The following is a 13,969-nucleotide window of genomic DNA, read 5'->3' as shown; positions in this document are numbered from 1 at the left end:
AACTCAAACTCGCTTAAGTCGAAATTCGGCGCAAGTTGAATTTTTTTCAAAGTCAATATTCCTTCTTTACTTATATGATTTAACTCCGGTTACTTACTGAGACTCCGGGTATGTCGAAGCGATTTTTCAGTCCCGTAATTTGATTTCTTACTTAATTTCTTCTTATGAAGTTGAAGTGTGAAAAACAGCTGTCAGAATTGTCAAAATTGTCGACATTAAGGTGAGGCATTGTCATTGTTACAGACTTGTCACCATTGGATATATAATTAAAATTTAACTGACCTCCGGTCATCACGGGTAATTGACACGCTGTTTTAATTACTTAATTCATAGATTATACTCGATATAGCCGTTATATTACAGTTTGACAGGTTTTAATTAGAGATTAAAATGTTTAGGATTTATGATGTATAATTGGTAATTAATTAATTAATTATTTATTTCTTCTTTATATAACAAATGCGCACATCAATGCGTACTTCCAGTTCACGCAACCTGTTACTTTCGTTTTCGTACGATGTTTCACACATATTATTTAGAAATTGGTTTATTTGTTTTTAAAGAAAGCATATTTGCAATATTCAGTTTGAAATAGTTCAGGTTTATGTTGTTTAGCCTACTTTTTTTAAAAGAAATTAAGTTATTCATTACTTTGAACTTTAATATGTACATAAAATTATAGTCTCGAGATGATATAATGATATCAACTCCTCCTTTCTCGAATATCGTTTATCTTGAAGTAAATTCCCTGGTCCCTTCAAATTCGAGATACCAAGAGTCAACTGTATCATTATATCAATTATGTTGACCTAAGTTATTATTTTATGGTATACACACTTATTTTATATATACATTAGTGTAACAGTTATGCAGCTACTTCTTAAACATTTTGATAAAAGTGTGTTTTCTGCATGTATATATTTGTATGAACATTTATTTTGAAAAAAAAAAACAAAAAAACCTGACTTTATTTTGCTATGTGAAGATAATTAAATGTGGTGTCCAGGTGGTCACTGAAATATGTACTAACTTTACTGATGTAGAAATTTGGTAGTGGAAAAAATCTAAAGGAATTCAAATGTTTTTTATGATAGGCCTTAGTTACTTCAACAAAGCGATATTGATTATCAATGGTGTTACTATATGTATGTGTAAATTGACCCAAAAGAATTAGTAAATAAACCAAGTAAAGGCATTGTTTGGTCCTATTTTACAGGATGCATTTGATGGAAGTTAGAGGAAAAAGTACACGAAAAGTAAGGAAAGTATTTGTGCTCTTGTCACAGGACATGATTGATGGTATCAACCATATGTTGTCAACCATAGCATACGCAGGTGTTGATCCAAAGAACAAAGATCTTTTTTCAAATTCTTGTGACTCACCCTTAGACGGGTGCACAGCAACGAGAATTATTACTGAGACATGTCCCGAAGTCATATGATAGAGGTAAACTTGTTGAAGACACCAAGGCGTTCAGAAGGAGGCTGAGACTTAAATCTCACTTCCAGATCCCAGACCCGCTCTATGACAATAGCAGCACACCTGACCCCTCTGATGCTGACACATTTTCCTCTCAATCCTCCAGCAGCCTAAACAGAAATGACAATTCCCTAACAGAAACACAAGACTTTGAAGATGTCCAGTACCCTAGTGTGTCCCTTTAGAAACTTTTATTCAAAACATTGAGACCAATATCAATAATTTTAACACAAATCCTCATATAACAATAATCTTTCAAGACCACAGAAACAAGCTCTTATAGTAGCCTCAAAAACAGAACTGATATTGTTATTAAACCTGCCGATAAGGGCTCAGCTGTAGTATATCTTGGACAGAGACCACTATATTTCAAAAGCCGAACGTCAGCTCAAAGACACCAACTTCTACAAGCCCTTAGATTATGATCCTAGACTAGAATTTGCAGACAAAGTATCCTCTGTTGTTGAAGACATGTTGAAACAAGGATACATCTCTGAGAAAAACAAAGACTAATAACTTATTAGTCCCTTAGCCTAAAGCTGGTAGATTTTACCTTCTTCCTAAAATTTGTAGAAAGGCATACTCAAGACATTTTTATTTGATGTGTTTTAGCGTTTATCTGTTACTTTTTTGAGATGATTTTAAAAGTTACTTAGAAAAATATAGTTGTACATGTATTGATATTATTACAGACAGTTTTTACAGTTGTAAATTTTGTTTTTCTTTTAATCTGAAAAAAATCTTTGATTGGGTTTCATTGTTTTCAGGTTCCACGACTCTGCAAGTTGTTCAACATAAAATTCGAAAATGAACAAACCATTTACTTACATAAGCTCATAGAGAGACTTGGAATTCTTAATTTAGATGTGTTAATGATGTTGACAGAATTTCTTATTATATTAATATACATATAAACGAAATTGTGATATCAGGGACAGATATGACCTACAGAGGTGGGCGTCCTAGGCCATGTTTGGCCTCTTGTATTTAGAATATATTGATATAACTTTAAAGAGACATATTTGTGATATCAATAATTAGTTATCAGTGCTGTTGAAAAAACAACTATAATGTGTGTTTTAATGTGTTAACTGAACATTTATATTTTTCATCTGTTATAAGATTTTATCAAATATGGCATCCCAGTTGTAAAAGTCTTGAGCCGATTTAAATTCTATTACTGTTTATAATGACCTTATTTCATTAGTTGAAACACACTAATGGCATATTATGAGTATTTTGCTATCAAAATTATGTGTTAAATTGTGTGTAAAATTGTTTAAACTTCATATATATTCAACTACAGTCATGTAACTTTGTAAAAACTGGCAGTGGCAGAAAAGAAAGAATAATGTGACAATTTCAGAACATAGTTTCTTTTTTGTGTATCATCCTACATTGTTTTTACTTATATTTCTGTTTTTCTCATCAAATAACCTTTAAGATGATGTATAATAATCCACATTTTTTCTGAAATTTTCTAAAAATGTCTGATATCGTTAACCTTAAATAAGCCATGGGATGTAATCTCAAGCAATGACAATAATAGCCCATTCATGATTAAGACAATGTTTGGTTGGGCCATTAATGGTCCTGTGGATTGCAACGGTGTTGACCAGGAATGTCAAGATCAATTTTCATGTAACTTCGTGCAGACAAGCTAAGATGAGCAAATTAAAAGGACGCCCGCTTTAAGTGGTTCTGGGGATCACAGAACAAAGCCAGCTCAGTTTCAGGAAAAGTTGCCAGAAGTTCACCAAGAAGGAAGAAGAACACGTCATAAGATAATGCTACTGAAACTCCTCAGGCGTCCCGCTGCTAGCGGTCCTGAATGTGAGTATGTTTGCCAGTTGAGGAGAGTGGCTGACCGGACTGGAGTACCTAGTGCACAAAGACATGTCACGATCAGAGTACCCTTGAAAGCGAAGAAGTGAATTTATACGGAGCAATCAAGGAATAACTGCCCTTTGACTTTATGTACGGGTGACTTTAGTTACCTGTCATTGCATACTTTCCCACAGGGGTGGAAAGGACTAGTACTGGTCGAGAGGCTAACAAACATAGGGCTGAGTTTGAGAGATACCTGGCTGCTTGGGCAACAGGAAGAAAAAGCGCAGCACCAGGCTGTTTATTTGAGTATATGGTGAGGGAAAGAATGCAGAGAGGAAATGAAGATAAACAGTGTGGGATCTGGTTATGTGAAGCTGTGAAAAAATGTGTCGGAAAGATTGGGAATGGTTTAACCCAGTAGGTTGGCCTTATCAACTCGTCTGTGCTTGTTTTCCACTGGGTTCTTTTACTATAAGTCCTGGGAATGATGCCTCGACAGGAGTATAATGAGCTTCAGCTATCCAAACAGAGGCCCAAAACTTGATCAGCATCTGGATCCAGAGGATCCTATTGTACAGGAAGAAGAGCAACATCCTGTTTTAAAGGATGATAAAGATCTGTCTGAGATGCTGAAGATCTGTCTGAGATGCTAGTAGTGGACAAGGTTGGGGAAGATGCATAAGTAGCTTCACAGTTGACCATCTGTGTTTCAGGTGAAAGGAACGTTAAACTTTCCAATCAGTCAGATGTTCCTGAAGCCCATGTCGAACAGATTGCTAATTCAGCTGACATTTTACTTTTCTTCAAGACATTATTTAGACATGTTAATTTGTTGTGTTAATGCAGCTTCAGATATACAAACTTTTCATATGCTCGTAATTTCTATTTTTTTCCGGAAGAAGCATCAAAGACAATAATTATTTAAGAAGGTGAGAAAATGTAAAAATAAAGAATGTCATTCTGGACGATGAGTGTGGACAGGAAAAAATTACTCAATGGATATAGTTAGCCAGTGCAGACATCAGGACAGGGGACTTTGTGGAGATAACTGATTTACAGACAAATTTCTACATGGACCAGACTTCGCTGTCCACAACTATGAGGTATATTTGCAAATAAGTAAAGGTTTGCAGGTAAAGAAGTGAATATAAGATTTCACAAATTTCTATTTCATAATAGATAAGCTCACCAGGACTAAACCAGGAATTTATATACAGGGTTTTTGCTAGGAATTTCTATTTAAGAGTCCCAGGGACTCATGCTCCTAAAACATGAGGGTCCCAGAGAAAAATTGTGAGGGTCCTGTCATCGAACTTAGCACTAGCCCGATGGCCCATGGCCAGTGAAAATTAGTTCGGGCCAGTGCTAATTTTAAGGAAATTTAGTTAAAAATATAGTAAAAAAAATTCAGAACTGGAATTCAAGCCAGTAAGTTCAAAATCTTAAATTCAATGACTGGGTCCTAAACATTTCTTACTTAAAAATAAGGTGTAAGTTATAGATATTGTCTATGTTTACATTTATATATATATATATATTGTACACTGCTGCGCTATTGCAACCTGTCCACTAACCTCTGTATAACACTTATTAACCCCTTTCCCCAAATAAATCACTCATTTTTTTTTCCAAATTATATTTTTTTCACATAGATTTATAATGCACCATATTCTCTTTAAACTTTTATTTATGTGACAGTCGAGTATAAAAATTGAAATAAAGACACCACTTAACATGAGCGAGGCAAATGTGAAAAGCATGCACATGTGTTCTCATTTAGTTGCTCTTTTGTTGTTTTACCTGTCGATCAGTCGGGCATCAATCTCAAATTAATACAGTAACTTTGGCATGGAATGATCGCTAAATTTAGTTACCCACATATGCACAAAATTAATTTTATTTATCCAATGCCAAAAAAAGTTATTTCCTTTACAGATAATGAAAGACGAGCACGTGGGCAATTCCCGCTGGCAACCATTTTTCAACTAGATAGTACATGAAAGAATTGGGCTAACCTCCCTGATGATTTTGATGTCAGGATAGCCACTTCGATCGACTTCTTCAAGTTGGTTTTTCCAGTGAGCTTTATTACCTACCTTGTGGACATGACCAACCTGTATGACAAATGAAGGCTGGCCCAACCTGGGGTAGACCTGGATGACAGATGGGAACAGACAACTGAGGCAGAGATGCTAGCATTACTAGCCATCAACATCCTTATGGGTATCAACATTCTACCTACTTTTGAGATGTACTGGTCTAAGAAGATGCTGGTGGGGAATGTAGGTGTCCTGCAGATCATGACATGCAACCGGGTCCAGAAGCTTTCTAAGTACTTCCATGCATCAGACAGAACCAATGAACGTCCATGTGGCCATCCAGACTACCACCGCCTCTACAAGGTATGGCATGTCATGACTACCCTGTCAACAATCTTTCGAGAAATGTGGACGCTGTCAATGGTAGATGAGGCCATGAGCGCGTTCACCAGTTGTTGTCCTACAAACAGTACATGCCAGCCAAGCCTATCAAGCGGGGATCAAGCTCTGCATGCTGTGTGATGCCAGAACTGCCTATGTCCATTGTTTCGAGGTGTACCTTGGCAGACAGGAGAACAGGCCAGAACATGGACTTGGGTTCAACTTAGTCTCCACTCTTACAGATCATCTCCAGCACACCCACAGGTGGATCTTCTTTGACAACTTTTTTACGTCTATTGAGTTGATGAAGCGTCTCCTTGAAAATGGCCTCTACGCCTGTGGGACTGTGAGAGTGAACAGGAAAGGTTTTCCGTCTGAACTGAAGAAACCTAGAGACATGCGTGACAGGGGTGCCTACAAGTCGCTTCAGTGCCAGGGCTTGACAGCAACTGTTTGGAAGGACAAGCGACTGGTCCACCATCTTTCAACTGTTGAGGATCCAAACACAGAGGTTATGGCCACAAGATATCCTGGACCTCGTGCAGAGCAGTACCCACAGCCAGAGCCGACTTCCCTCTACAACAAGTTTATGGGAGGAGTTGATCGCCATGATGCTCGACGAGCCAAGTAGGGTGTAGGTCGACCTGGGAAGAAAGCCTGGTGCTACTTGTTCTGGTTCCTTCTGAACAGTGCCATCGTCAACACATACATTATCTACAAGAAAGCGTCCACCAGATTGCACTCCAGGAAGAGGTTCGAGCACCTGGACTTCAGAATCGAATTGATTGCGGAGCTTATCGCCGGATTTGTCAAGCGAAGGCAAGGACCTGGGGATCGGGCAGCTTTGAAAAACCAGCACCTACATAGAAACGAGCGGATGCCAGGTCAGAAGGGTGCCAGATTACGATACCACAGGGCGTATCTCAACAAGAGGAAAGAGACTGTGTATGGATGTCGCATTTGTAATGTCCACTTTTACAAAGATGGCTGCCATGCGAGGTACCACAAACTTAGCCAAGATCAGTGAGATGGTTTTTATAGTGATATATCGACTGGAACTGTTTTATGGACTATGATAATGATTACGGATGAATTTCAGGATTTTGATCAGTGATAACTACTTGAACTGTTTTATGTACATTGATAATGTAATGATTACGGATAAATTTGGGGGTGGGGCAGGCCACGATAAGAGCGAGGCGCCGCTTGGAGTAATAAAATGTAATTGATAAATAAACATTACAAATGATCCCGCCATAGCTGAACGCTCTTACTTTTGTTTTGTTTTTTGTTTGTTTGGGTTTTACGTCACACCGACACAGTATAGGTCATTTGTCGACGTTCCAGCTTTACTGGTGGAGGAAGACCTCAGGTCCCCTTCCGTGCATTATTTCAGGCAAGAACGGGCACCTGAGTAGAACCACCGACGTTCCGTAAGCTAACTGGATAGCTTCCTCACATGAAAGAATCCAAAGTCCCTGTCGGGATTCGAACCCACATCGGTAAGGGGCAAGTGGTTTGAAAATGAAAAATAGATAAAGAAATGTGAAAAAAAGTTCTTTACAATATTGTTCAAGTTATTTTCAGGGAATTAATACGTACCATAGATACATGAAGAAAATATATGACCAATTGACAGCAGAAATTCTGAAATATTTCATTCAACAGTTATATACATGTATTACAGAAATGACAACTTAATACTTTATTTTCCAGTTAAAGTATATAGGTATTTAATTTGACCAATTTTACCTATATTTTATCATACCCTATATGGCGATAGTGTGTGACTCCTTATCAGCAGGATATTTATTATTGATTATCTATCTGGCTACTGTATTATGGGGTGTAAAGTAGTAAATTAAGGGGGCTGTATCAGGGAAAAGGTTAAAAAATCAGTTTCAAAATCCACTTTATAAAGATGTTCTTTTAAATGAAAACTGGATTGAAGATAGTTTAAATGTTGATTCTGATTCATGGGACTCTCTGGCACCAGCTAATCAATCAGTAAATAGTTATGACAATAAAGAACAGTAAACAGAATCAGAGAGTCAGACATAGAGGATGAACATGAAGATAATAGATTGAAACTTAGCATCATCCCCTTTGACACATGCATACAACCCAAATATATTGTGAATTAAAGTGACCTAGGGAATGGAAAAAGACCAAGCATTACACCTGGGGAGGGAAAAAGACCAGTCAGTTTTGCACAGGATAAATATGCAGAAGAATTGTCTGTCCCACAAATATTTCCTATTGGCAGATTTGGTTTCTCCCATGAACGTCCCACCAATCTGGCTATGGAGAAGTACTTTCAAGCTGGACTTTCGCTTTTCTAAAAACATTGATTACATATTTTATGCACAGTATAGGGGGAAGTCTCAGTCTCCGAAAAGGGAAACAGTAACACATTACTGCTGGTGAACTGAGTAATAGAGTTGGAGATTTGGTCCTAACAAACTTTGGAAAACACTTCATGCAGAAAATTCGTGGTTTCCCAGCATTCTTAAACAGAATGTTTTATGACCCGCTTGGTATGATAAGATAGTTAGGACTTTGTATGTTATTTTTGACACTTTCTGCAGCTGATCTGAAAAGGATTGATACAATTTCAGTTATTGCAAAACGCCAGGGAAAACACCTGAGAAATGAAGACATTCAAAATTTGTCATGGGAAAGAAATGCCAATACCTTCATTCTGACCCAGTAACTGCTGCAAGACATTTTAACTACCCTGTCAGCATATTCTTCAAACACATCCAACTTGACAAAAAAATCAATTCTCTTGGAGAAGTCACTGACTATAATTATCGAATAGAATTTCTACAGTGTGGTTCTCCACACCTACTTAGTTAGTTTGGATAAAAGATGCTCCCCATTATTGGAACAAGCATAGAATCTGATGTCAAAACAATATATTGACGGTACAATATCTTGTGAACTGCCAGAAAATGACCCAGAGGAGAACATAGGATATGGGACAGTCAATTTCATTCAAGTGATTCAGAATCCTTCGATAGACACCTTTAAAATAGAATCAACTATGAAAGGAAATCTTTAAGGAACCATGCTGTGTTAGAAGCACATAGTGAAATGTTTAATCAGTTTATATTTTCAACAGTATCTATCGATTCTGACATGACAATCAGTTTCAGACTGGAGATTTGGGTGACTATTTTAAGGTCTTAAAATATTTCAGTATATGTCTCAGAATAATTTTTTAGTGTGTTTCTGTGCATCTGATCACATGGCACTCAGGTTTATTTTTAGTGTTACTTTTTATTTTATTTTATGCCTCCAATCACATGGACACTCATGTTTATTTTTAGTGTTACTTTTTATTTTATTTTGCGCCTCAGATCACATGGACACTCGGTTTTATTTAAAGTGTTACTTTTTCATCCCAATATGTCATAACTTTAAAATTAAGGACTTTTCCGTATAAATAAAGTATTGTAAATTTGTCATTTGTTTAGCTGCATAATTTTGCGTCAACATGAAGTTAATTACAGAGCTAATTTGAACTTGACATTGTTTCAGGGTGAAATGCAGTTGAACACAACTGGTATAAGAAGGTTTTTGTCTAGTGTGAACATTGCAGTGCTAAACAGACATGAGCCATGTCAACACGGCCATCCCCAGCCCAATGTGTTTGCTCATTCAATAACAAAGGGCAATAACTCAAAAATTATAAAAGGTAGAGTTATCATTCTTGTGCACTGCACACCTCCTGAATTAGATCTATGCACCTATGAAGTTTCATAATGATATCTCAAAGGCCTTTTTAGTTATGCTCTGGACAAAAATTAATTTTGAAAAATAAAAAAAGGGCAATAACTAAACAATTATGCAGGATAGAGTTATCGTTCTTGTGCACTGCACTCCTCCTTAATGAGATCCATCCACCTAAGAAGTTTCAAGTTGATACCTCAAATACTTTTTGAGATAAACTCTGGACAAAATAGTATGAAAAAGAACAAAGGGCAATAACTCAAAAATTGTACATGGGAAGAGTTATCATTCTAGTGCACAGCATTCCTCCTCAATAAAATCTATCCACCTGTGACATTTCATGTTGATATCTCAAACACTTTTGAGTTATGCTCCACTCGAGTGAAAAATTAAGTATGAAAAATAACAAAGGGCAATAACTCAAAAATTATGAAAGGTAGAGTTATCATTCTTGTGCACTGCACACCTCCTGAGTGAGATCTATGTACCTATGTAGATTCATTTTGATATCTCAAAGGCTTTTAGAGTTATGCTCTGGACAAAAATTAATTTTGAAAAATAACAAAGGGCAATAACTCAAAAATTATGCAGGGTAGAGTTATCATTCTTGTGTGCTGCACACCTCCTCAATGAGATCCATCCACCTATGAAGTTTCAAGTTGATACCTCAAATACTTTTTGAGATAAGCTCTGGACAAAATAGCATGAAAAAGAACAAAGGGCAATAACTCAAAAATTGTATAGGGAAGAGTTATCATTCTTGCGCACAACATTCCTCCTCAATAAGATCTATCCACCTATGACATTTCATGTTGATATCTCAAACACTTTTTGAGTTATGCTCCACTCAGGTGAAAAATTAAGTAAGAAAAATAACAAAGGGCAATAACTAAAAAATTATGAAAGGTAGAGTTATGATTCTTGTGCACTGCACACCTCCTGAGTGAGATCTATGCACCTATGAAGTTTCATGTTGATATCTCATAGGCTTTTGGAGTTATGCTCTGGACAAAAATCAATTTTGAAAAATAACAAAGGGCAATAACTCAAAAATTATGCAGGGTAGAGTTATCATTCTTAAGCACTGTACTCCTCCTCAATGAGGTCTATCCACCTATGAAGTTTCAAGTTGATAACTCAAATACTTTTAGAGATATGCTCCGGACAAAAATGTCGGACGGAAGGACGGAAGGAGACTATTTCTATATCCCCCGCCGCCTTTTCGGCGGGGGATAAAAAGAGGCAGAGCCAACTCATCGAAAACACTGCAATTGCAATTAGAGAATGAGCAACAAACAAAGAATTTCATTATTTTTGAGCAAGTATTGGCAGAATTCACTGCAGAAAATGATTTATCGCATAAAAACAATGATGAAATAGAAAATGACTTGTTGATGGCAGACAAGGTATATGTGGCATATTAAGAACACAATGACATTACAGTGTTAAAAATGTCATTCTTTGCCATTGATGAAACTGGTTTATAAAGAAACATAGCAGGCTGTCCAGCATCCATAACATTCCTAAACAAGAGGGCCATAATGGCCCTAGATCGCTCACCTGACCCATCAATCTCATCCGAACAATTACCTAGACAAGCATTCTGACCAAGTTTCATGACAGGTGAGTCAAAAATGTGACCACTACAGTGTTAACAAGGATTATCCATATTTGAGCAGTGTGACCTAGTTTTTTACCCAGGTGACCCATATTCAAACTTGACCTAGAAATCATCAAGAAAAACTTTCAGACCAATTTCCATGATACTTGGACCAAAACAGTAGCAACTAGAGTGTTAACAAGATTTTTCTACTTTTAGCTCCGATGACCTAGTTTCACATGTGATTTCGAACTCATCCAAGCAATTGCCCAGACAAGCATCCTGACCAAGTTTGATGATAATTGAGTCAAAAATGTGACCACTAGAGTGTTAACAAGGTTTTTCCATATTTGGGCGGTGTGACCTAGTTTTTCATCTGAGATGACCCATGTTCAAACGTGACTTAGAAATCATCAAAACAAACTTTCAGACCAATTTACAGGATATATGGATCAAAACAGTAGCCACTAGAGTATTAACAAGATTTTTTAAGCTCCTGTGACCTAGTTTTTCATCCGAGATGACCCATGTTCGAACTAATCCGAGCAATGACCTAGACAAGTTTCCTGACCAATTTTGATAACAATTGTGTCAAAAATGTGACCGCTAGAGTGTTAACAAGAATTTTCTATTTTTAGCTCCTGTGACTTAGTTTTTCATCCGAGATGACCCGTGTTCGAACTCATCCAAGCTATCATCTAGACAAGATTCCTGACCAAGTTTGATGATGATTAAGGCAAAAATGTGACCGCAAGAGTGTTAACAAGGTTTTTCTATTTTCAGCTCCGGTGACCTAGTTTTTCATCCGAGATTACCCATGTTCGAACTCATTCGAGCTATCACCTTGACAAGCATCCTTACCAAGTTTGATGATGATTGAGGCAAAAATGTGACCGCTAGAGTGTTAATAAGGTTTTTTTGTATATTAGCTCTTGTGACCTAGTTTTTCATTCAGAATGACCCATGTTCGAACTCATCCAAGCTATCACATAGACAAAGTTATCTCTCTTGAATGTTGGACAATTTTGAATTTTCAGTTTCAACGCTCATACTTTAGTGGAAATTTATGTAGTCATTATTTTGGCTACAAATATGCAACATGCAATTAACAAACGGTTAACACTGAATAGTTTCAGTGCCTTGAACTTTGTATAAAAATGGTTTGTGTTTGCATTGAATAGTTTTAAGAGTATATTAAGCAGTATATTACCAAATTGAATAAATTTATTACATTAATTCGTAACATTACATGCATACCAGCACTCAGTTGCATGTAAATCTGTTGGGGATATTGGTATCAGGAAAAATTACACACTGTATTTCCTGAATGAAATATCCCTTTCACCCTTGATGAATGGTTTCTTCAACAAATATAGATTACAAAAGGTACTAATGTTTTAACTTTGTATAATTATTGTGAGTAATAGATTATATCTTATGTATCTCTTCATAGAACATTATGGGTAATTTCATGATCCCATATTAGCCTTCATAACTTACGTAATTCAATATTAAGGTAGACCATGGGTAATGGGCACCATAAGGAACTGTAAAATTGACAACATAGGACAGTTATATGTCTTCAAGGTCACCTGTATGCAAAATTTAAATAAAATTTACCGTGTGGTTTATGAGTTATGGATATATTTCTGAACTAAGACTTTGCCATTAGAAGGGCTTATTTTCAGAAATGAGAAAACTGTAAATAATCTGTAATATCATCATTATAAAAAATGTTTTTCTGTTGCTCATTGTTAAGAAACAAATAACAACATTCAGGTAACACATTACACAAGCAAAATGTTTGTTTCTAAACAAAATGTTCTTAATACGTATAAAAATGTTACCCTACCCCACCCACTTTTAACACTAATTTTACCATTTCCCTATCTAAAATGCCTTATTCAAAATATCCCTAAAATTTATCGAAATGAGGGTCTGTTTTCAAAGTTTGCCTAAATTTTCTCAAAGGTATATTAGTTGATCATGCGAAATATAAAATACTTTTACCGTGTATTTTTTATTTTATCGAACTTTGAAAATATCTGGTATCATATTTGCTATAAATTTTGGCATTATTTAGCAAAAAAAATACCTAAAATAATTATATAATTTAAATCAAACTTTTTTCTTCCATAAGGGATCAGAGAGATACATAAACAATGATAAAAAGAAAAAAAAGAAAGAAAAAAAAATTGCCCCTTCTGGGGATTGAACCCACGCCCCTCAATTTCAATGAAGTTTACAAGCGATTCTAGCCTATTTGAATACTCTTCAAAGTGGAGGTAATGCATTACCCATGGTCTACCTTAAGAACATATTTGGATGTGTCACAAGCAAAAATTGGTGTGTAACAATTCTTTGGTAAGTGAAGGTATTAGAATATAATTTAAGACTATCTACAATTTTTGTACAGGAACTTTTCATATGCCAATAGATGTTTTTAATTTGCAAAATTCTTGTGTCAAATATTTCCTTGTATACTTTACTTGTATTTTGAACCTATTTACAACATTTTCACTGTTCATAGGTAGTGTCATCATTTGTGTATCAGTTTTATTATTTTTTGTTTGTTTCTTTTTTTCTCTCAACATATGTTGAAGTGTTTTGCTTTGATATTATTTTGTATGATGCAGAATTGACGAGGTTGGGTGTGGTCACCATAGGAGACAGGATTCATCTTATGGATGCTGCAAGAAATTACAAACATGAGCAGGTTCATATTCAAGCCATTGAATTCTTGTTTAATTCTACAATATCTCTTTTATCTTTTGAGGACTAATTTACGCACTTATAGATCACAGACGCTTGGGGGTCAGATCCTGCCACCCCCAAAGTAATACACCCCTATAAACTCTCTTATCAAAAACATCTTAATATAAAAACACAGGGGCGTATCACGTT

The sequence above is a fragment of the Ruditapes philippinarum genome, unplaced genomic scaffold, assembly GCF_026571515.1.
Source record: "Ruditapes philippinarum isolate M1 unplaced genomic scaffold, ASM2657151v2 ctg5126_1_1_1_1, whole genome shotgun sequence".
In the NCBI taxonomy this organism is placed as follows: domain Eukaryota; kingdom Metazoa; phylum Mollusca; class Bivalvia; order Venerida; family Veneridae; genus Ruditapes; species Ruditapes philippinarum.
Note: the sequence above shows the minus strand (reverse complement) of the source record.